The following is a 21,927-nucleotide window of genomic DNA, read 5'->3' on the forward strand; positions in this document are numbered from 1 at the left end:
TGCATTTCTGTAAATATTTTTGATTGAATAGTAGATTGGTTTACATGCTACACAGATGAATCAATTTTCTGATTTTCACTGAGATGAGGCATGACTCAAAAAGTTTTTCAGCCTGGTGGTATTACCGTGTATGACTATAGGGAGAGTGGCAACTGGAGAAATCAGCAGAACAACTTCACTCCGAAAATCTTGGAAACTGGGGGAGCTGTTTATTTAGCAATGCTTATAGAAAAAATAATTTCCAAGAAAGTGATTTGCAAATATTCCTGCAAAAGATGACTGACAAAATGGTGTGAGCAGGTAACAAAATAGAGAGAAAGCATTGACTGGGTTAAAAAAAAAAAAAAAAAGCTGCAGAATTTAAGTGTAGAATGCCTCATATTTTGATATTGAGAAAAATATGCAATAATAATTTTGGGGAACATTATTCTTAAAACTTCTATTCGTGTATTTCTTTCATTTTCAATTGAAATTTCTATTGTCTGTCTGTAACTATTATGTCAAGACGCATGCATTATTAACATAGTTATTTTCTTCCCAGCTGTAAAGACAAGTGGCAGTGTCTTCTAGCTCTTAGGTAGAAACCAGTCTCCCTGAGACTGAGAGAGAGTAGATGAGTGTTCTTACCACTGTGCCAGAGTCAGGCTTCAAGTGCCTCCTGTCTGGATGAGACCTGGTCTCTTGCAATCTGTGGCGGATGGTGATTCACCCCCAGAAAAAGGGAATGAAAAGCGTGAAAATGTTCACTTGATAGATACTTTAGTTTTGAGGCACTCTCCTAATGTGCACAATGCTGATTTCATCCTTCATTGTAGAATATTTTCCACTTGGTGAAAAAAAAATTGGGCTTTCCCTGTCTCCTCAGCTTCCTCTATGTTTAAGGAATAGCACTGCCTTTTATAGCTGGCAAATTATTTTTCTACTTAAAAAATAAAGGAAGAAAAATAAAGGGCTGTTATAGTTACTAACAGAAATAAAATTAACTGGCTACATCTGGTACACAGCAAAATTATGCCTTCTTGAAGTGTGACCACAGTATCAAAGTACCTAAGTGCATTTGCAGGCAGCAGCATGGCTGTTTTTATGAAACTTGAAACCAAGTAGAGCATTTTATTAAAAATTGCAATTTTTTTTTTTATTTTTTTTTTTCCAGAAACTGAAAAAACAGCTTTCATTGTTAAATCTGTGGCACAGGCCAGATATTCTCTTATGAACTGCAGAGAAACGTTTTGCCATATCTGACTAAATGAAATTCATTTTGAGTTACATTTTCTGCTCTTTTGTTGCTGGTTATTATATCTACCAATTTGTATTGTGTCCAGTTGTGTTTTCTGAGTGAGAGCAGTTCAGGTTTCAGCACTATGGCTGGGAGCAAGTCAGTCCTTTGGTTTGCTGTTCAATGGACCAACATATACTTGGTTCCTTGAAATGGTGAAAGTGAAATACAAACCAACTCCCATTAGCTGAATTGGTGCTGATATTGCTTCATTGAGCATATACAGCAAATCAGTCTTAATATCTTTTATGATGTGATGAAGTGAAACCTTGTCTATTTTTTAGCTTTACTTAAAGCTATTTATTTAGATGAAACATTAATGCTTTGATCCTTTATTTCTCAGAGTTTTGTTTTTTTTTTTTTTTTCAATACTAGCTATCACTGTGTGGTATCCAAAATGGTTTTATAATAATTCTTTATGTTGCTTCTATTGCAGAACTTGCACACAGCTCAAAATAAAGCTATATAGAAGATTTTTTTTCTTAGGTCAATAGTTTCAGATCAGAAAATAATTTTCTAATGTTCCAATATACCTAGCAGCCTTGTATTTGTGATTAGCAATTCTTACATCCCTTTTAAGACTGTCCTTGGTACATTTCAAGTGTTCTCTTTGCCCTGTGAGCTCGCACAAGATGCATGATGGATGTGAATTCTGCCTCTGTTTCCTTGTTGTGCTGAAACGACTTGTATGCTGAGGGCAGTGGCGAGATGACTGTCACTGTGTACTCTCCCTACCTGTCACAAAAGATCAGGGGCTGCAATTGTCATGGGTCCAGCTGCAACTGTGTTTTTGAGCAGCAAAAGAGGAAAGGACACCTCTTTTTTCTTGGAGAGGCAGTTTATTCTGGTGTAGAGGCTGTGCAACATGAATTGAAACCTAATAGATGAGTCCATGGCAAGAAGAGTGTAGAAGACCCTCCCTCCTCCTCCTCCTTAGACTCAGTTGAGTAGGTCTTGGAAAGGCTTTCTGGCTAAAATGGCTTTCAAATACTGGTGTGGATGTGGCAAATACACTTGCTGGTAACACAACAGAATTGTATGATTGGCCATATTCTGCTTTTGCCTTTGCTGGACCATGTGGCAATCAATGATGTGATTCTAATGATAAGGTTTCAGTTTTATAGCTTTTAAAAGCTTTAACTATCTATTTAATCTAAGATTAATTCAAAATTAATGTGATTTAAAGTGTCCAGAGTAGTGATATTTTTAATGCCCGCTTAGTATTAATTTCCACATATCATCTAAAAAAACCCTGTGTACTATTACTGTTCTGAAAATCATTACTGTTATGGCTGTGTTAATTTACTTCAGCTTATACTTGCAGTGGCATATTCTGACTTTGAAATGCATGCTACTACATTGAAATTCCTTTAAATCAATTTTAAAATTTTACTTTTGCCTCCCCAAACATCTATTTATAAACATGTATAAATGTATACACATGCACACACAGACATACATATATTACTGTTAATTCGGTTTCATATACTTTAATTGCTGTAATCAAATTCGTTGAACTCCAAATCATCTTATTACTAAAATGGTAATGTAGAGATGTAACCATCTCATTCTTCTATGGCCCTGTAGTTCAATTTCTATTTTGGATGTAAGAAGCGGTGATCCCTTAACATGGGGGTTTTTTTTGTGTTTTTCCTGAGAGAACCCATGCAGTGCACAGTGTCAGATCTGGTTAGGTTAAACATTATGAAAGTAAAATTCAGGGAGTCAATTTTGTAAGCACCTGCCTTATACTGTCAGTGAAAGGGGAGAGAGAGAAATGGGTACTAATGAACGTAGACATCTATATGGTAGTTATGATGTCCTTGTAGCCTGCCCTATTCACTGCTACAGGGCATAAGGTAAGGGTGTAACTGAACTGTGACCAATCTCTTACAGAGAACGTGACATACTGGTTACTTTTAGGTTTAAAGGGATTTTTATTTCTGAGGGATAGCTGCCAGCTATTTATGTTTTGGGAAAATGCTTTTTTTTTCTGTATTCCAGTTGCAGTATAGTGTTTACAAATACAACTGAATTTTTTTCTTTTTCCCCAATTAAAAATAAATGCTTTATTTCATATTATTTTCCTATTTCATCTGGCAAGAAAATTCTTTGCTGCCCAGACCAGGACATTCAACAGATGATATATTTAAATCATTAAATGGTAGAAAATTGCAACATATAGTCTTAAATGAAGAGTCATTTCAGGGAAAATTGCTATCTGTTGGTAGATAAGATGACTTGCAATAGGATATTAGTGATTTGACAAGGTATATAGAAAAGTAAACTTGGAGGATCAATATTCAAATCTAGGATAATAATCAGTGTGCACTAGGTTGAGCTAAGCTTGAGTGACATATGCAGCCAGAACTCAGGAAAAGGCATGGCTTTAACTAAATTTCTGTATCCTGAAATATCTGGTTTATATAATACACACAGCAGAAATAGTTGCTATGATAGATAAGATCTGGTGTTTCTTAAATTTATTTTTGTAGATATGTACATATATATAAAAAAAATTCCCCTGACTTTTGACATCAAATCTGTTCTGAAATGCAGACAGAAAATTCAGCTGTCTTCTGGTTTATTCTGTGCCGTTCTGGGGAAGAATCACTTCTCAGATTTTTGCAGTCTGTGGAAGCACTGGAAGTTTTCCAGGGTTGGAATGCACCTCTTTGCTGGAAGAGACCATCTGGGTGTTGTGTGTCAGAATAAGGAGGAACATAAGTTTAGAATACTGTGGTTAAATATCGTTGAATAAGTGGCTGAAGAAGATGTTAGATGTGGTTTTGCACCTTTAATAGGCTGGGTTTAGGGATATTTACTCTTGCGTACACTTATTCTTGCAGTCCTCAAAAGTGAACTCTGCAACACTGGGTTAGACAATGAGGAATGATGATTACATGGCAAAGAGTGCTGTATACTTTTGTACCTCTTCAGTTGACTGTTTTTATGTGTTCTGTAACTGAAGCTTGTGGGTGTTTTTTACTGAAAAATAGAACATACACAAGTTCTGATAGTGTCCACATCCTGTGAAGTGATGGCATTTCCACCCTTTTTAGCCAAAAGAAAAACATAAAGAAGTAGGCAGAGAAATTTTGTTGGAAATTAAAGACTTGTCCCACTTGAAAGCCGAAAAGTTTTTAGTTGGTGAGATTTACTTAATATATTGCAAGCTATAAGTTTCTAACCCAACCAGCAATAATTCCTGTTTGACTGATATGATCTAGCAATCTCTTGTAAATGAGTGAATTATGTGTACATTGGTCTTGCTTTATCCTGTCTTTATTTCTTGCTACCAACATTGTGTCATGTGAATTCAAAACAGTCCTGGATGCTTGGATTCAGCTGTGCCTTGTGCTTCCTGCTCACTCAGCTTCAGCAGCATGAAAATTTTCAGTGTTGCAAGTGAAATAGATTCTCCCACACTGTGCTCTATTAAAATAGCCTTGGGCATTTTTGTTGCATTAATAGACTTGTTCAGCAGTTTAACTTCTCATTTGCAACTTATTATCTACAAAATCTGATGGACAGTTTACAAAGCAATTGCCTTTCTAAATGCCTTTAGTTCTTAGAACATACTGTTTGAGAGGTGAATTGTTCACATCAGACACCCTTCAGTAAATCATCTGATCTTTATTTTGCTACCTTTTGCTGCTTCTGACACCACCCCCAGCCTGCTTGATAGGGCTTATTTTTTAAGTGTAATGTGGAGCTAAATTTTAATTTTTCAGTTTCAGGACCATAGAATCATTTGTGCTAGCTGGAATTAAAATGATGCCTTTGGGCCATGCAGACTATTTCAAATATCCTTGTAATTCCTAAGCTTCCTCTGCAAGAGAGATCTATCCTGCCTTTTTGCGACAAAAATATATTTCCAGATGGTGGACAGAAGTTATTTAAAGACTTTAAATGTGCTTCCATGCTAAACAAAAATTTTCTCAGAAATCAAGCATTTGCATCTTTCTTAATTTGGGGATTTTGGAAAGGATAAGAAGGACCTGGGCTTCTTTTCTGGGGAGGAAGATGCTATTTTGGATGCTGTGTTCCTGATCGTGGTAACTGTCCAGGGGCAGGTGCTTCTGATTTCATCACCTTGCTGCTGCTCATGGCTGTGCAGCCCTTCACTCAAACTTGTCTGGTCTCAGGAAGAAAACAAAAGAAACATTATAATGAGGTACTCTGGAGTGACTTAAAAGAAAGCCCTGCAGTGAGATGCTGTTCTGTCACTCTTGTTTCTCAGTTAGAGCACCAGCTTCCTCTTTCGACAGTATCTCAAAATACTGTTGCCATTTGTTAAAAGAAACATTATTATAAACCAGACATAGCTTCATGAGGGTGTTTAAAAGTGTCATGCCAGGGACATCAAATCGTCAGTAAATTGTAATGTAAATTTGAGGGCCAAAAATTTACATGTTAAATGCTCGTTTGAAAAATATGTTAACGATGCTTAGACACTAGGCCCCTTTACTGTCTCTGCCCCAGTCATTTTGGCCCAGCAAGAAGACAAGGTGTCATGGAGTGACACAGAACTTCAGATTGAGAATGTTTTCTTGAATAAAAAGATTCAGATGTTTATCCTAAAATAAGGAATGTAATGGTATAGTAGCTTTCTGTTGCCCCAGTTAAACATGTAAGTTTTCTCAATTTTGGATATCACTTCTTGTCATTCTTTTTATTTTATATAAATATATAACACTACATTTCTTGATATGACAATAAGGGCATATACAAGCATTGCAAAGAGTGAGTGAAAAGTGATTTCTTTAAGACTTGTTTGAGCATGAGACTGTACTGTGAACAAGTGTTTCCATTGTGGTAACTGGATAGCTTTTTGTGTTAGTGCTCATGCTCACAGGTACAGTTACTGAATTTTCGGTTGCCAACAGTACTGGAAGTCAGTTCACAGTCTGGCATGCAGTTGTTTAGTTTTTCACAAGAAATCAGGTGAATTGGATTCCTGTGTCCAAATTGTCAAGACTGTTAAAGTATACATGCACAAACATAAGAACCTTTAAATATTGCACACAAGCGTTCAAAGCAGGAGCTTTTTGAAAACAGACACAAATGTGAATGTAGTAAAACATTGCCTTGAGTTGAAGTCATGTAGCTGTTGTGAAGACACAACAGAGAAAAATAGTGAAGAATGCTGAACAGTTATGCAGAATTTTGAGCACAAAGCATCATCTGCATTAAAAAGAAAGCATTCCCCTCATCCAGTCTCATTGTTTGGAAATCCAAATAGGGCAAGTCAGATACCAGTTCTTGTCTTGCACGGTGCATATAGATCCAGCATAAGGAAAGAAACTTGAATCTCAGTGTGTTGCTTAAGTAAAATAATTTTTGTTTTATCTATACAAGGTATCATCAACTCTCACGCAAAGTAGTTGCCAGATTCTGTTTTCTTATTCAGGAACTCAGCACAGAAACAGAACTGCTGTTATTTTAAATGATACATAAACTGAAGACCTGGATTGTCTTTGTGACATGAAAGAAATCATACAGCTCCTCTGCCTCAGTTATTCCATTTATTAAATGGAATGCTAAAACCTGCCTTCTCACAGGGGTGTTGTGAAGATTAATTAATTAGTTTCTGAAGTGCTTTGATCCCATAAAACACTACCTAAGTGTCAAGCATTATCATGAAGAATTATAATATGCCAGCCTTCATATGCACCTTGGGATAGCTGTTTTATAGATACAAGTCTGTTCCATTCTCCTTAGAATCACATTGTTTGACTTTTCCTACATAGCACGAAATGAGCTAAGTTTAGGAAAGATGCAATTTTTGGAAAAAAGAGGAGATCACTTGATGGTCATAAATACCATTTTCCATTAAGGACTCATAGACTAAAGATGCATTTTGCTATAGGATTTGGAATGGTATAATTTCAGAACACCTCCATCCACAGCAGGAGGGAGGGTAGTTGAATTTTAAATACCTCCCTTATCTGAAAGAAAACAAAGATATCTTTCTACTTCAGTTCCTTTATTAGATCTTAAGTATGGGATAAGTATTCAAGAGGGTCTTTTCCTTTTATTTTATATGAAATGGCTTTTAAATCATTAGTATGTGAATAATTAATTCAATTAAGCTTAATAAGGAAAAAGCTTTAAGTCACAGGAATCTTTCCATTAAAAGCCCTATTATCCAAGATTATTACATTGCAATGAAGTGAAAAAAATTCTGAGTTTTATTGCCTAACAGACAGACTGGCATTTAGTCTATATTAGCAAGAAAAACTCCATCAGCTATAGAACCATGTAACAGCTTAAGTTGCTCCAAGGATATTGCATATTCCAAAACCAAATAGAGGTCATCAAACATTTAATCTTGAATTAAAATTTAAATATTAACATTATTTAGAATTACAATGATCTATCCAATTTCCCTTCTGTAATGTCTTTTATCATATCATTTTAGCTGGTAGTTGGTAGTCCTGACAATTGAAATTTCACATAGAAAGGACATGCCTAAAATCCAGAAAACACTGATCAAGTCTCAGCTCTTGAGATGGATGTTAAATATGTGTATGCACACATATGTTTAAATGCATAATATATATTCGATATGTAAATACAGTGCATGTATATATGCATGAAGTTCTACTCACACATATTTTTTGTCTAAAATTGGTAAAATCTCAGATGGATGTCATAACTAGGGGCAGGCTCATAGAGCTTCATGAGTGAAACTTTAAGGCCTTGCATTTGTAAGGAAAATAAATGTTATGACACTATTTAGAGCTAGTACCTCACAGTCACTTTCTACTTTTATGAACATTACTGTAAGACATTGTAGATTACTATTTATTAAATGGAAGGAGCTTTTTTTTTTTTCCTAGCAAGTGTTTTAACTGAAGGTGCAAGTACTTGGGCATATTTCTCATTCCAGTTAAATACCTAGGTTTAGTGGTGTTTTGATTTGTTTTGTTTCAAAGGGTTATCCTTTATTCTTGAATGGAATCTCTGTGAAGAATAGCTCTTTTCTTCATCTGTTGTTTTGTCATATTTTGTTATTGAGCTCTAAAAAAATGGTAAAATTGTTTCTGAGAAATAAGAATTGTCTGAACTAAAATCTAAGTCTTATTTTTAAAATATTTTTCTCATATTTCCTGGGTCTATTGTCTATTCTTTATTCCTGTGAAAATTTAAATTTCTTATGGCCCTCAGTGTGCAAAGCAGCTGAGGAAACCTTTTATTGGAACAATATTTAGTCATGTTTAGGAGAGAAATTAGAAGTTACAAGAAATTCCAGGGTTTTGTTTTTGGTTTTGTTTTTTTTTTCTTCCTGATAAGTTCTCCAGACTCCACTGGTGTGTGTAAACATCTGCAGAAAAGCACTTTTATGCCATGCTTATCACTGATCTTTAGGCTGTAATGCAGGCATTTTTGCATCAGCCATCAGAGAATAGGTTTTTTTCTCTTCTATATCAGTTGTGTAAGAAAGCAATATTTTTTTTTCCATAGTTGCTCTTTCTTTCTGAATAAGCATCCCTAGAACATTCCCTGCTTCTGCTACTCAAGAATCATGCAATTTGAGGAGTGAGGGAACAGAAAAATTTGGAAAACCACTCTTTGAAATTCACATGAATGTGCCATCTGTATGAGCAGATGGGAAAAATGTCTCAGGGCCAGGAGGAGACTGTGAGATCAAATCAGAAGGAAAGAACTACAGACAGACATGTTCCTTGTGAGCAAAAAGGTCCTTAGTGATTACTTCATTGTCATGATCTGGAGCCTAGTCCCTCAGAAATTGGTGTCTCTGTGGCAGAAGGAGTTTTGAGGGCTGTAGTCAATACCATATAGATTCCCATGGCATGTAATCTGCGGACACTCTCTTTTCTGGGAGACTGCCAGAAAAGAATAAATGCTCAGGTCTCCAAATTATTCTCACATATGAACTGTGAATACACACTGTGCATTTCACAGGGAGGGTTCACCAAAGTGTGTTATCCTCCTTAGTTTCTAAATCGAGAAATCATTGTTTTCTCCATCTTTATATGGTACATCATTCTTGAGGACATTCTTTAAAGAATAAAATTAATTGCAATAAATGCAGACTATCGAATATACATGACTTCCTTCAACAGGTTACAATTTCTGTTGCATGATGGCTATTGCTGACATTGGATGTCAATTCACAAATGCTGTGAAATAGAATCACAGAATCATTTGAGTTGGAAAAGACCTTTAAAATCATTGAGTTCAACTGTTAAACCAGCACTGCCAAGTCCACCACTGAACCATGTCCTTCCGTGCCATGTCTACACATGTTTTAAATTACCTCCAGGGATGGTGACTCTACCACTTCCCTGGGCAGCCTGTTCCAGTGCTCGACAACCCGTTTGGTAAGACATTTTTCCTAATATCCAATCTAAACCTCCCCTGGTGCAACATGAGGCCATTTTCTCTTGTACTATTGCTTGTTACTTGGGAGAGGAGACTGACCCCTGTGTCGTTACAACCTCTTTTCAGGGAGCTGTAGAGAGCTGTAAGGTTTCCCCTGAGCCTCCAGGCTAAACACCTGCAGTTCCCTCAGTGACTCCTTATCAGGCTTGCTCCCTAGACCTTTCACCAGCTTCATTGCTCTTCTTTGAAGCTGCTCCAGGACCTCAGGGTCTGTCTTGTAATGAGGGGACCAAAACTGAACACAGTATTCAAGGTGTGGCATTACCTGTGCCGAATAAAGGGGGGTGATAACTGTCCTTGTCCTGCTGATCACATTTTTTCTGGCTCTTCTGGTTTTCTCATGACATCCTTTTAGCTCTCCTCAGTTGCCTGCACCTTCTTCCAAAGGTCATAAACTCTCCTTTTTTTCCCTGGAGTTCCAGCCAATTTTTCTGTTCAGCTGTGTCAGCCTTTTGCTCTGCCAGCTTGTCTTTCACCACATGGGCATGGCCTGCTCTTGCACCTTTAAGATTTCCTTCTTCATGAACGTCCATTCTTCCTGCACTGCTTTACCCTTCACAACTGCCGCTAAGGGGCTCTTTCAGTCAGGCTCCTAAACAGGCCAAACTCTGTCCTCTGGAATTTTAAGGTAGCAGTTCTGCTGATCCCCCTCTTCTCTGAGAATCATAAACTAGCATTTTGTTCATTACTGTACCCAAGGTGGCCTCCAACCATCTCAGCGCCTGCTAGTTCATTGTTCACAAACAACGGGTCCAGTGGGGCACTCTCCCTGTCTGGCTTGCTCACCAGCTGTTTCAGGAAGTTCTCTTCCATATGCTCCAGAGACCTCCTAGACAGTTTCTCCTCTGCTGTTTTGTATTTCTAGCAGATATCTGGTAGGTTGATGTCCCCTATGAGAGCAAGGGATAGCAATTTTGAGCATTCATAGCTGCTTATAGAATATTCTGTCTGCTTCTTCATCCTGGTTGGGTGGTCTACATCAGACTCCCACCATGGTACCTGCCTTTTTGGCCGTCTCCCTGATTCTTGCACATAAACACTCAACTCTATCATTGCCGTCATTAAGCTCTAGGTAATCAAAACACTCCCTGACATACAGGGCTCCCCCACTGCCCTTCCTGCCTTGCCTATACCTTTCGAAGGGTTTATAGCCATCCACTGCAGCACTCCAGTTGTGTGAGTCAACCCACCAGGTTCCCATAATGGCAACTATATCATAATTTCGTGCTGCACAAAGGCTTCCATCTTCTCATGTTTGTTGCCCAAACAGAGAGTTAAAGCTTGTGAGTACGTTATCATTTACTGACAAGTGTTTATCTTGGGACTGTACTTTAAAACTCTTGACATTTAAAAGTATTTGCTCCAATAATTTATCTTGAAAAGTGAAAGGGATATAAAAGCACATGAACTTTTTATTCAAAAATGTCTACTTTTCCCAAAGCCCTGTGCAGGATTGTAAAGGCACTGAGGATTATAAAACTAACATTTGCTTCCACTTAGAAAATGTAGTGATTGACTTTAACAACCATTGCAAGACAAAGTTAGTTTTACTGTAGAAGGTGTTGCATGCCAGTGCTTTGCTTATTTAAAGTGCTTATGGAAAATGTATTTAGTATATATTGAAAACGTTATGGTGCATTTTCTTCAGAATGCAAAGAAACAAAGGATGAATAGCTGTTGGGGGAACACTATGAAATCTCTGTTTCATCTGCATTAACTGAAACTGGTGCGGTGTGGTTAGGACCAAATGTTAGAGCATTTATTTTTCAGGCTTCTTGTCTCATAGGCCACAGATTTTCTAGCCTACTTTAGTGTGTTACTTCTATCAGTCCTGATCCTATCCCCGCTGGGAAGTCTCTGAGTAAACACTAGAAATGTTGGAGGTAGAAGAAAAAAATTCTTTATTACTGGCATGCACAATTTCTGTCCCCTTTCTTGTCATTTGTGACTTGTCATGCCAGTTTTATGGCAGTTGTTACTGGTGGGAATGTTAGCAAAAATTAGCTAGCAATCATTTGCCTTTGCATAGGATTTGGCTTTTGGCTTTGGTTAGTGATTTTTTTTGTTTGGTTTGGTTTGTTTTTTATAACCTAAAAGCAAGATGTGTGTTTGAGAACAGCCATGTACCTTAACAAGGTAGTATAGCTGATTCTGCATAGGAAGAAACACTGCAACAAAGTTCTGAGTGCTTCTGCTTATGTGGGAGAGCAACAAGACATTAATTTACCATGGTCATAAGGCTTCTCACAATCTACTTCATAGATATTTTTACCAAAATATTAAAAAATTCAGCCAATGAAAGCCACTCGGAAAGAGCTTAGAAATCCCCTGAACTCAGATGCCTACAGAATGTTTGGATATGGTCAGCGGAGGTGGTAAATTATTTTTAGACCTTGCTGATAAGTTCTATCCTTTCAGTGAGATATCATCATCTGTGTTTTCATCTTATCATTCTGTCCCTAGAAGATGGCTCATATCTGCTCCATTTGGTTCTGTATGTAAAAAGCAGAGATGATGATCAGTGCACAAGATGGGAAACAAGACAAAGGCAAGGGGGTGCATACTGAATATTCATCCATCTCTCCTTTTAATTATACACATTAGAAGCTTATTTCATAATTACATCCCAGACTACATTTTATTCTTGGCTAACAACTGAGAATAAAGCACTGTACGTCTTTAAACATAAGTCTGTGGGCTGTTTCTACAACAAGACAGTCTCCAAAATGCATTTAATTCTAATGTAGAAATGCTGCATTATGGTTATCCTGAAAAGCCTTTGAACATTGTTTCATAGCATTAGTGTGGCTGAATAAATGGCATGTACAGCACAGAGCAGATAACTTTTGTTGCTGTTGGAATTTTAAAGAGGTAATAGAGTAGCCATAAGATAGACATGCCATTAGTAATTTTCTTATAACTTTGGTATGCCTTCAAGAAAATACATTTAAGAGCTGAAATATTTATCTGAAAAAGATTTGTGCAAGAGCATTGCTGTGTTAAACACACACTCCCTGCCCCCCAACCAGACTGAGTAGTGTATTCCCTTTGGAAGGAAAACATACTGTAGGTACAGTCAAGATAATTTTTTTTTTTTTTTTTTATAGGTTTCTGTGTTCAGCTTCTGATGCAAAATGTTTTTAGGTCACAAAGAAGGCACGGTATAATTTCAGGGCAATTATTTGCATGTCATTAAAATTAAAGGATGCTGATAAAATGCTGGGTGCTGGTGTCCAGGAAGGTGATCTTAGTTTTCAGTTAAATGCTTTTGATAATAGACATAGATAAAACTTAACCTGGTTCTGAAGGGTCCTGAAGTCTTTTCCAGACATTTACCCTGCAGGATTCAGAGTTATGATATTATAAAATATTTAGCTAACATAAAAAAGACAAAAAAACCCAACTCTGAGAAATCTGAGGAAGCATGAATGCAAGCTAAGTTCCAGAAGAGATTAAGATCCTTTTTGAGAGTACAGAGATCTTGGTATGCAAGGATCAGCAAGAAATGTTTTTCCTGCACAGGTAGCTCTATAGTTACCCACTGATGTTCACGTGGGGTCCCACTCATGTAAATCATCAGCAACTGCAGTTTGCTGTTTATGTCAGGCTTCCTGTTACCATCTTTTTTTCTGCTCTTCCTTTGATTTAACTTAACAGATCCAAAGCTTATAATGCATTTACATATCATGGCATTCTTTGTTATATTGAACACTTGACATTATTTCAAAAAACATCAAAAAACATTATGTGCAGGGATAGCTCAGAATCTGATACTGTAGTGTTATGATGCTATGCTTTTGGTTTTTTTTTTTTCTGTGTTAATATTTTTTTTCCACAAGTACTGAAGGTATTTTTCATGTATTGATAGACTCCCATTCTAGCTGTCTTGCCTGGTAACATCTTGTCTGCTTCACTTTATTTAATCTTCTTTAAGTTTCATCTTTTCATTTTATTTCAATACAGCTTTATCTTCAATGCAATCTATATCTGTGACCTATGGGATTTCTAGGAAGATATGCTGTGTCCTGGTCATAGAAATAATGGTAAGACTGAATAAAAGCACTGAGATTGTTAGCAGTGGGATTACAACCCCATAGCACTGAACGCAAGAAAAAAGACATGGAGAGTTATATTTATTTAATATCAAGAATGAAAGCTAGTACTAAGTGTTATGTCTGGTAATCATTATACCTTTTACAGAATCTTAGCAATTTGTTCAGAGGAAGTAATAGATATCAGATCAATGTAAGGCAGTTGAAAAATACATGACTGATAGATGCAATGCCTGAACTATATAGCTTCAGGAGGGAAAAGGTATTTATGACTTTAGCTTATGAAAGAAAAAAAAAAGTATCAACAAAGCAGTTTTTCTCACTTAGATTTATTTTTTATGTTGCATTTGTCAGTGCAATAAGTAACAAAAAGGTCTTCTAAGTTTTGCTTTGTTAGGTAATGGATCTGTATATTGCATTTTGTCTCATGCTAGATATGTTACTTATGGCCAAGCTGATAAACCTGGAGAGTTTGTTGAGCCTTAGCAAGTATCTCAAGATATCGCTACTATATTCCTGATTTTTTCACCCCTGAAAAATGGGGTGAGAATGTGGCAAACTAAATATTGTGCCCATGGCAGAAAAAAAGATCTGTTAAAAGAAATAAGGTGTCTTCATGCTTTCAGACTTTTAAAATTCCATTTCAGTTGAGAGAAATGAGCAGGAAATGCAGGTTCGTTTGTGTTCATTAGATTTGACAGGCATGAGCAAGTGAAGTGTCTTACTCAGTTATTTGTTGTGCAGTAGTTCTTATCAGCCCTGGAAAATACAATGTTCAAAGTGCTTTTTAAAAGATACTGATAGTTCAGGCCTAGTGTGACACGTAATCTTTTGTCCTGAGTACTGAAAGTAGGATATCAGTTAAAAGAGTAAGGCATCAGCTCTGCATCAGAGGATTTATCTACTAAAAATGTTTTAGTGAAGCCATTTTGTAGGTAGGAGCATTGGAGATAGTGGTAACTTATATCTGGTCAAGAAGTAACAAATCGCACTTGTGGATTATTAGTTATCGGTAGAGAGTTTCCATTTAGATAAATCAGTGCCTCTCAATGTTGGCAAAAAGGGTCAGTGTTAGCAAAACCAGTTCTCTTCTCTGTTTCAAGCATTAATTTTGTATTATATTCAATATTGAGTAGTAATGAAAATAAGCTATATAGGTAAGTCGAGATCTGTGAACGGCAATGTCAGAGGCTGTGTTGTCGTCGTCCCAGTTCTGTCCCCTCTATCTCTGATTTGTAATTCATCAAATATATTCTTAGTCCTGATGAAGTTCTCCCTCTTCCTTGTGTTTGCTTTGAAAATGCATTATCCTCTCCCCTTCTGGCTTTGCCTGACACTACCATCCTGCGTTATCACTGTGTGCTCATCCAGGCTTTCTGTTCAGCAATTTCCTAATGTAAAGTCTGTACAATCTCTAAATCTTTTGGAAAGCCAGTTGTGCTTTTTTATGATCAGTTTTTCATTCAATTACAGACCTTTTTTTATCCCGAGTCATCATTTTCCTCTAAAATTTGCAATGTTCTCTATTTTCTTTTCCTCCTTATTGCAAAAATTGGTTGAACTGGTTGGGGGGAGGGAGGAGGGTTGCCTTAGATTAGTAGCATTTGATTGTCACTTTGTCTTGATGTCATGCTTCTGCTTACTAACTACTACTTAAAAATGCATCGTTTTCACCCAACTCCAGTCAGACCTTTTTTAGAGTATTGTTTTGAGGCCACTGTGACAGTTTCAGTAAATGGTGAGTTTTAATTTGTTTGTCTAATGAAGATTAGGAACTTGGCTAATGACTACATAGTCATAAGTGATGATGCTTTTCCCTCCTACTCCCTCGTTGCTTAGAACATATATTAATTGTGCAGATGGTAGTGGCTTAGCTATGTGATAGTTCGCTTTCCATCTCCTCCTCTCATGACATTTACACCATGCAGAGAGGGTGTATTGCCATCTCCTTATTTATGAAAACTTGTGATTCATCACCTGCCTTTTAAATCAAATACTAAGATTACATCTTGTTGCTAAGAGGCAGAATTTAGATGTGTGCTTTCTTCTTTTAAACACACCTGTGCCAAGCTTTGCCTGAAACGTTCAAGCAAATCACAGCCAGAAGCACTGAATTTTCATTTTCATTCCTACTGACAGCATGTGAAACTTGCAGTGCCTGTTTTATGTGGGTAACTGCAAGTCATTCCTTATGTATTCAAATGATTCACAGATTTTTTTTTTTCAGTGTTTAACCTATCCAAAACTTAAGGCAAGATTTACAGGTATTTAAGTTTCACTGCAAACATTTTTTCAAATTACTAGAATACAAGTGTGATTTGTATGTGGCAGATAGAAAGTAAACACTTTTACTGCCTTTTTTTTATTGTTTTGCTTTTCTTTCCTACTTGTGCATTGATTCATTCTTACAGTTTGCAAGAAACAACAGGAAAAAATCATAATTTGGGCATGACTAATGAAGAAATTCCTTAAAATTTCATTTTTTCTTCAATGTCATCTGTCTCTCATGGCCATCTTACCTACCAGATTGTCTGCTATTGCTTCTTTCACATAAAGGTATTGCTGGCTTTGTGTTCAAACAGTTTTCTGGGTTTGTTCTTCATAAAATTACCTGGTTTACTCATAATTTAAAGGCCTTTTTACTTTTAAGTATCACTCCTGGGTTCCTGATCCTTATTTGCAAATACTAGTGCAGCTGAGTTTGCTCTTCCTTTGTATAGGAAAGAGCCTGTGTTGCAGGTAAAATCAAAAGAAGTTGAGGATTACTCTCTGAAAGTCACAGTTGCAGAAAATAATTCTTTTGCTGTCAATTTCAGTTCTACCTTTGGTATCTCTTTATATATACGTTGTCTTTGGCAAGATAGGGATTAAAATACGTCTTACTTGAAATTGCTAGCAAGGGAGGGGGTAATGGCGCATGAGCCTTTGGGTCACAGAGGGTTGATGCTGAGAGAGAGAGGAGTGGGTTTGGTGTCAAGGTTCCTGAGATATAGAAGGTCAGAAATGTAATTGGAAAAGTGACCTTAAAAAGAGTAGAAAGGACCTGGAAAGAATTTGCTTTTCGTACATACAGAGTTGTAGGCTTACACCCAGTGTATGGTTTCTGTTACCTAACACAGAAGATCCAAAGGTTTTGAATCTTATGTAGTATTCTGAATTTAGGAGGATTTCTGCTATTTCTGCTTTGAGAAGAGACAAGTTAGTAAGACCTTCTTAAGGCACTGAAGTCATGATTGAACCAGTTGACTAGAAAATGAGTAAATGAAAAGGTGAGATCCACTACAATTTGAGATTGTTGACTGCTGAAAATTCTGACAAGTACAGGAGGTTTGAGCAAGCTGGTTATCACCTCGGTGTCTGTATTGCTAGGAAATGTGGATTACAGTGCAAGCAGACTCCGTCTGACTTCACGGCCTCTTCCCTTAGTGAGCTACTGATGTTCATATGATTAGTCTTCTTATTTGTTAGCATGGAGAAATATCTAACCTTAAGAAAGTTATTAACCTGCTGCCATAAATATATGGTCTGTGGTTAGAAATGAGTTTTACCACAGATAGGAGAGATTTTGCAGAGTCACTAGCTCTAACATTAGGTTACATGAACATATGTAATGCATGACAGTAGTAATGAATTTGGTCAGTGCTTTGAAATATCTGAAAAAAGTTTGTATGTGAAATACTGAAATGTCGTGACAATTAAAACAACCAAACCAAACAAAAAACAGATGGATATTTCTCCCTGTGTAGCGCTTAACTAGATACTTCGGAATATGTACTGTGCAATGCAAAGAATGCTTGGCCTGGCTTATACAGAGCTATCTTACCCCTTCAAGACATGGCAGAGAATTTTCATGTACCTTTCCATATTTCTCACTTGAGAAACCTGCTTGCCTATAAAAATGTGGCTGTTTCATTATACAGCCTTCTCTCCTACTGTCCCCATATTGCAGGCAGTGCTGACTTGAAGTCCACATCCCTGCTAAGACTTTTCTGTTGAGTTGCTATTTTTAAAAAGCTCTTCAACCATCTTTCCCGTAAGTATTATACCTCATGGTGGGAGTGGTGCAAACTCTTATTATCCTTGTACATTAAGAGAATTAAAAGGTATTCTTGCCAGGTGGTTAATGGAAATGATCATGTCTTCTTACCATTATTTTGTATCAGATAATAGTGTTGATCTGTGGACATTCATAATGTGAAAAATAGCAAACAACATTTTAAAAAGACAGTGCTCTTTGCTGTTTATCAGATTCCTCTGATAAACACCAGTTTTTACATAAAGGAACAAACTCGAATATTGAAATTGCTGCTTTATAAATATGAATCCTAGGAAATATTCATTTTGCTGCTGGAAATTCCCTCCTCTGAAGCCTATTAAACAGGTTGATTTTGTGAGTTGTCATCCACATTTAGCCAAAGTGGGTGGCCACTGCTCCCATGCCTGGGCTTAGGAGTAGGTGAGGATATGTAAAAGAGGACACAGCAGTCATCAAACTCACTGTTATGCCTCTCGGATGGTTATGTAGCTTAACCTGCTATGCAAGTGATGCTTTCACCTTGCGGTTTTATGCTAGTGTTTTCAGTAACCTCAAAGTACCTGTGCATTTAATCAAGTAAATGACTTCCTGATGCTCTGAATTTAATTTACTGAGTTTAAGCATGTGTTGTCCTATTGTTTATGTATAAAAGACTTTTGAGTAAAACATGGGAGTAATTTCAGAGATTATTTGAAAAAAACGAACAAACAGAAGATGCACCTTCTACAGCAAAATGATCACCTTAAAGAATCCCTGAACACAGGGGGCAGTTCCAGGATAGGTCTGACATCTCTGAGGAGCACTTGTTTTCTCATCAAGTGTATATTTGAAGTATTCAAGGTAGAACTGATATTTTGCAGCTGAGTCTTCATTCATCTCAAATGTTAACTATTCCTAATTAATTTCTTGGAGAAAAGAAGGTCTCATGTATAGCCAAGGTAATACGAAAAGCAATGGGGGACATGTTTTCTAAATTACATTATGAAAGTGCACAATACAATATCCAGTTCTGAATATAGAAAATGCTGAAAGTTATACCCTCTGTCTGCGTAAGTATATGCAAAGCAGAGACCTGATTAAACTGATTAGAGTCAGTTGAACTCTTCTAATTATCTTAGAGAATGTATGACCTAAGACTCTGATAGCAGCAGTGTGTACAGAATCATTTTGGGATGTTAGGCAGGTCAGAGTCAAGTAGAGTCTTCCAAATCTAATAGCTTTAGTGATAAATGCAAATAACTGACTATAGAAACTGATGGAACTTAAATTAAAATGGAAAAGAAGGGATCTTGGTAAGATTGCCGAAGCTTGTTTTAAGTGTATTTGATTTATTTATTAAAAAATGTACTTTGGAGCAAAATATGGTAATTAGGAGGAAATTTACATATCCTGCCTCCCCCAGAGTGTATGGATTATTGTTCTAGTCCCTGGAATCTGGTCACTGAGAAGTCTCAAGGGTCACATTTCAGCAACAGGAAAGAGCCAACTGAATATCAAAAAGCAGCCTCTATGTAGCTTTTCTATTTAGATTTCTCATTTCTGTTTTTTATATAGCTCATCAACCTTTCAGTTCTTCCTGCTAGTATGATGCAGTGAGTGTGTCAGAAAGTGGTTTTGGGGTGTTTTTCCTGCTTGTGTTTGGCACAGAGTTATCAATGTTCTGAAATAAAGATGAGGAAGAGAAAGGTCATAACTGAACATCCTAACTTTGCCACAGGAGGAGATACAACCCTTGAGAAATTATGTGGATTTCAGCAGGACAGCTGGAGTTAACTTAGTTGCATATCAATTGTAGTCATGAGGTTTGACTCATTTTAAAATTAAAAAAAGCCCTATATGCTTCTCTCATGCATCCAATAAACTCTTAACTAAAGTTGAATTGATATGAAATATAGATACTGATTGGGAAATGTTAAAGAGCATAGCTTCCCATTCTCAAAATAATATTGCTGCTACTTTTATAATATATTAAAGCAATAAGTATATTTGTCTAAAATGGACCAGATAGGAAATGGAGGATTGAGTGCATAAGCCTAAAACAGTAGATGAGAAGAGCACTGAGGCCAGACTTGACATCTGGAATGTGATAAGAGACAGTTTTAAGTAATTTATTTATTCATTGTAAAAAAATAAATAAATAAATTGCAGGCTTAGGTATCATGTCAGTGGACCTGTCTGTCAGGGGAGGTGAAGATAGAGCATGACCGGATATAGCTGCAAACCGTGTTTTCTTCACCGATGTGTACTTGTAGATAAGCCCAATTAGGGAAAATATCAGTGTTTAAGAATAAAATGTGCAGAATAAACTGTTCCCATTTTGTCCAAGTCAGATCTGTCATAAAGCTTTTATATGAATAAGAAGCATTCTTTGTTTCCCAACTCCCCATTGTAGTGTTTTATGTATAAAATCATCTGTATGTATCTTTTTCTCCTACCCTGCAGGGGCCTTACCTAGGGTCAGTTGACATTAATAAGAATCAGCCACTTGAAATATGTGTGCTATGAATTAGACCTAAAAATATCTGCTAAATCTTTATTAATTGTCCTCAATTAAATACTGTTCATGTGGGAATAGTTGTTCAAATGGAGTACGTAGCTACTGCAAACTGGTGATTTATTAGAGACAGCTTAAATGGCCCCAGATCTGGCTGTTAATTGGGGTGGAGAAGCCCCACTGACACTGGAACTTCAAGGCTGAAGTTCTGTAGCTTTATATCTCTAGGGGTTAGTTATTACTCTACACATATGAGATGCTTTACATAATGTGCCTTATTCTTCTGTGCTTTATAGAAAGTCCTTTAACACAAATCATGATTAGCAAAAACTGGTAGTCATTTTAGGTGAGTGATTTCTATAATTTCAAAATACTGTTCTGGAATGAAAAAAAAATGTACATTAGTATATTCATATTTGCATAGTCACTATCTGTATTTTTATTACCCATCTTTGTCAGACGCTACATCTTATTTGCTCAGTACAGGATTTGATGTCCTGTTTGTGCCCCTCTGCTTAGATAACTAAAAGTAAATATGAATTTATATAAAGTAATATGAATTTGTATAAAATAATATTAATTTATATGTCATAAATACTATTGAAATAATAACTGCTGTTATTTATTTAATACAACCTGAAAATCTTTTGGAAATAAACACATCACTGAAGCAAAACAAAGCAATTCAAAACCAATCAGGAGCTTCATTGCTTGTCCTTCCCTGTTTCATGATACTGCCTTCCACCCAATTACCAGTGCAGTCAGCCTCTTTTGGTAGATCATGGTGAGTATGTGAAGAGGAGTGTTCCTATGAAAAGTTAAAAGCAAGAGAAGTAGTTGGAAGCAGGCTGTGATTAGCCACAGACTTTGTTCAATCCTTCAATCTGTTGAATCGTTCAGAATGAACTGAAAGAATTCAGTCTGCCTTAAAAATGTTTCTGGCCTATCCCCTCTGCACTGATGTGAGGTTTCAGTAGTTGATGCTTTTAATGCATTAAGATACTTGGATCTACAGGTCTTGAAGATCTGTGTTTTCACAAATAGATTAGTGTGAAGTACTTGCTATGTGGTGCATGGTTAACATCAGTATCAAAACTATATTTTATTATAGATGCATCATTTGGGGGAGTAGAGTGTCTGTATTTTTGGTATCTACTTTCTTTGAGTGTTTTTGACCCATTAAATTTCTCCCTATTCTAGGGAAGAACTTTCTCACTCACGAATTGAAAACTTGATCCTGTTCAGTAATAAGTAGTCTATGGACATGACAATTGCTGTGAAAAGAACTGTTAAATCTTTCCCTCAAGGACTTTCACAATGCGCCTTTTAATTCTGTGAGACCTTCTAGGTTACTAGGTGTTATGTATGTGAGTTGTATCACTGCAGTATCTTGAAACAGGCCTTCAGTACTGTAGTGCCTTCGCTCTTCAGTGCATGACTTAATGCAGTTTCGAGAGCTGGCCAATGATAAGTTATCATGCAGTGTATATGTCGTGCTGACATCAGAGCTGTCAAAGAAAAGAAAAAGTATAATTCAGTCTAATTATTTTTTTTACTTTTTTTCCAGTCATATAATGCTTTTTGCTGTAAAAACTAAAACCTAAAAAACTTACAGCTCTGTTGTTATAGGAATAAGTATGAGTTATAGGAATTAGTA

General features: G+C 36.6%; 1 protein-coding gene across 1 annotated transcript in view; it reads left to right on the forward strand.

The window, feature by feature from the left end:
• Positions 1-21,927, forward strand: part of GABRB2 (gamma-aminobutyric acid type A receptor subunit beta2) — a 152,032-nt gene that overhangs the window by 56,194 nt on the left and 73,911 nt on the right. The window lies entirely within an intron of this gene.

Source organism: Lathamus discolor, chromosome 10 (assembly GCF_037157495.1).
Source record: "Lathamus discolor isolate bLatDis1 chromosome 10, bLatDis1.hap1, whole genome shotgun sequence".
Lineage (NCBI taxonomy): Eukaryota > Metazoa > Chordata > Aves > Psittaciformes > Psittacidae > Lathamus > Lathamus discolor.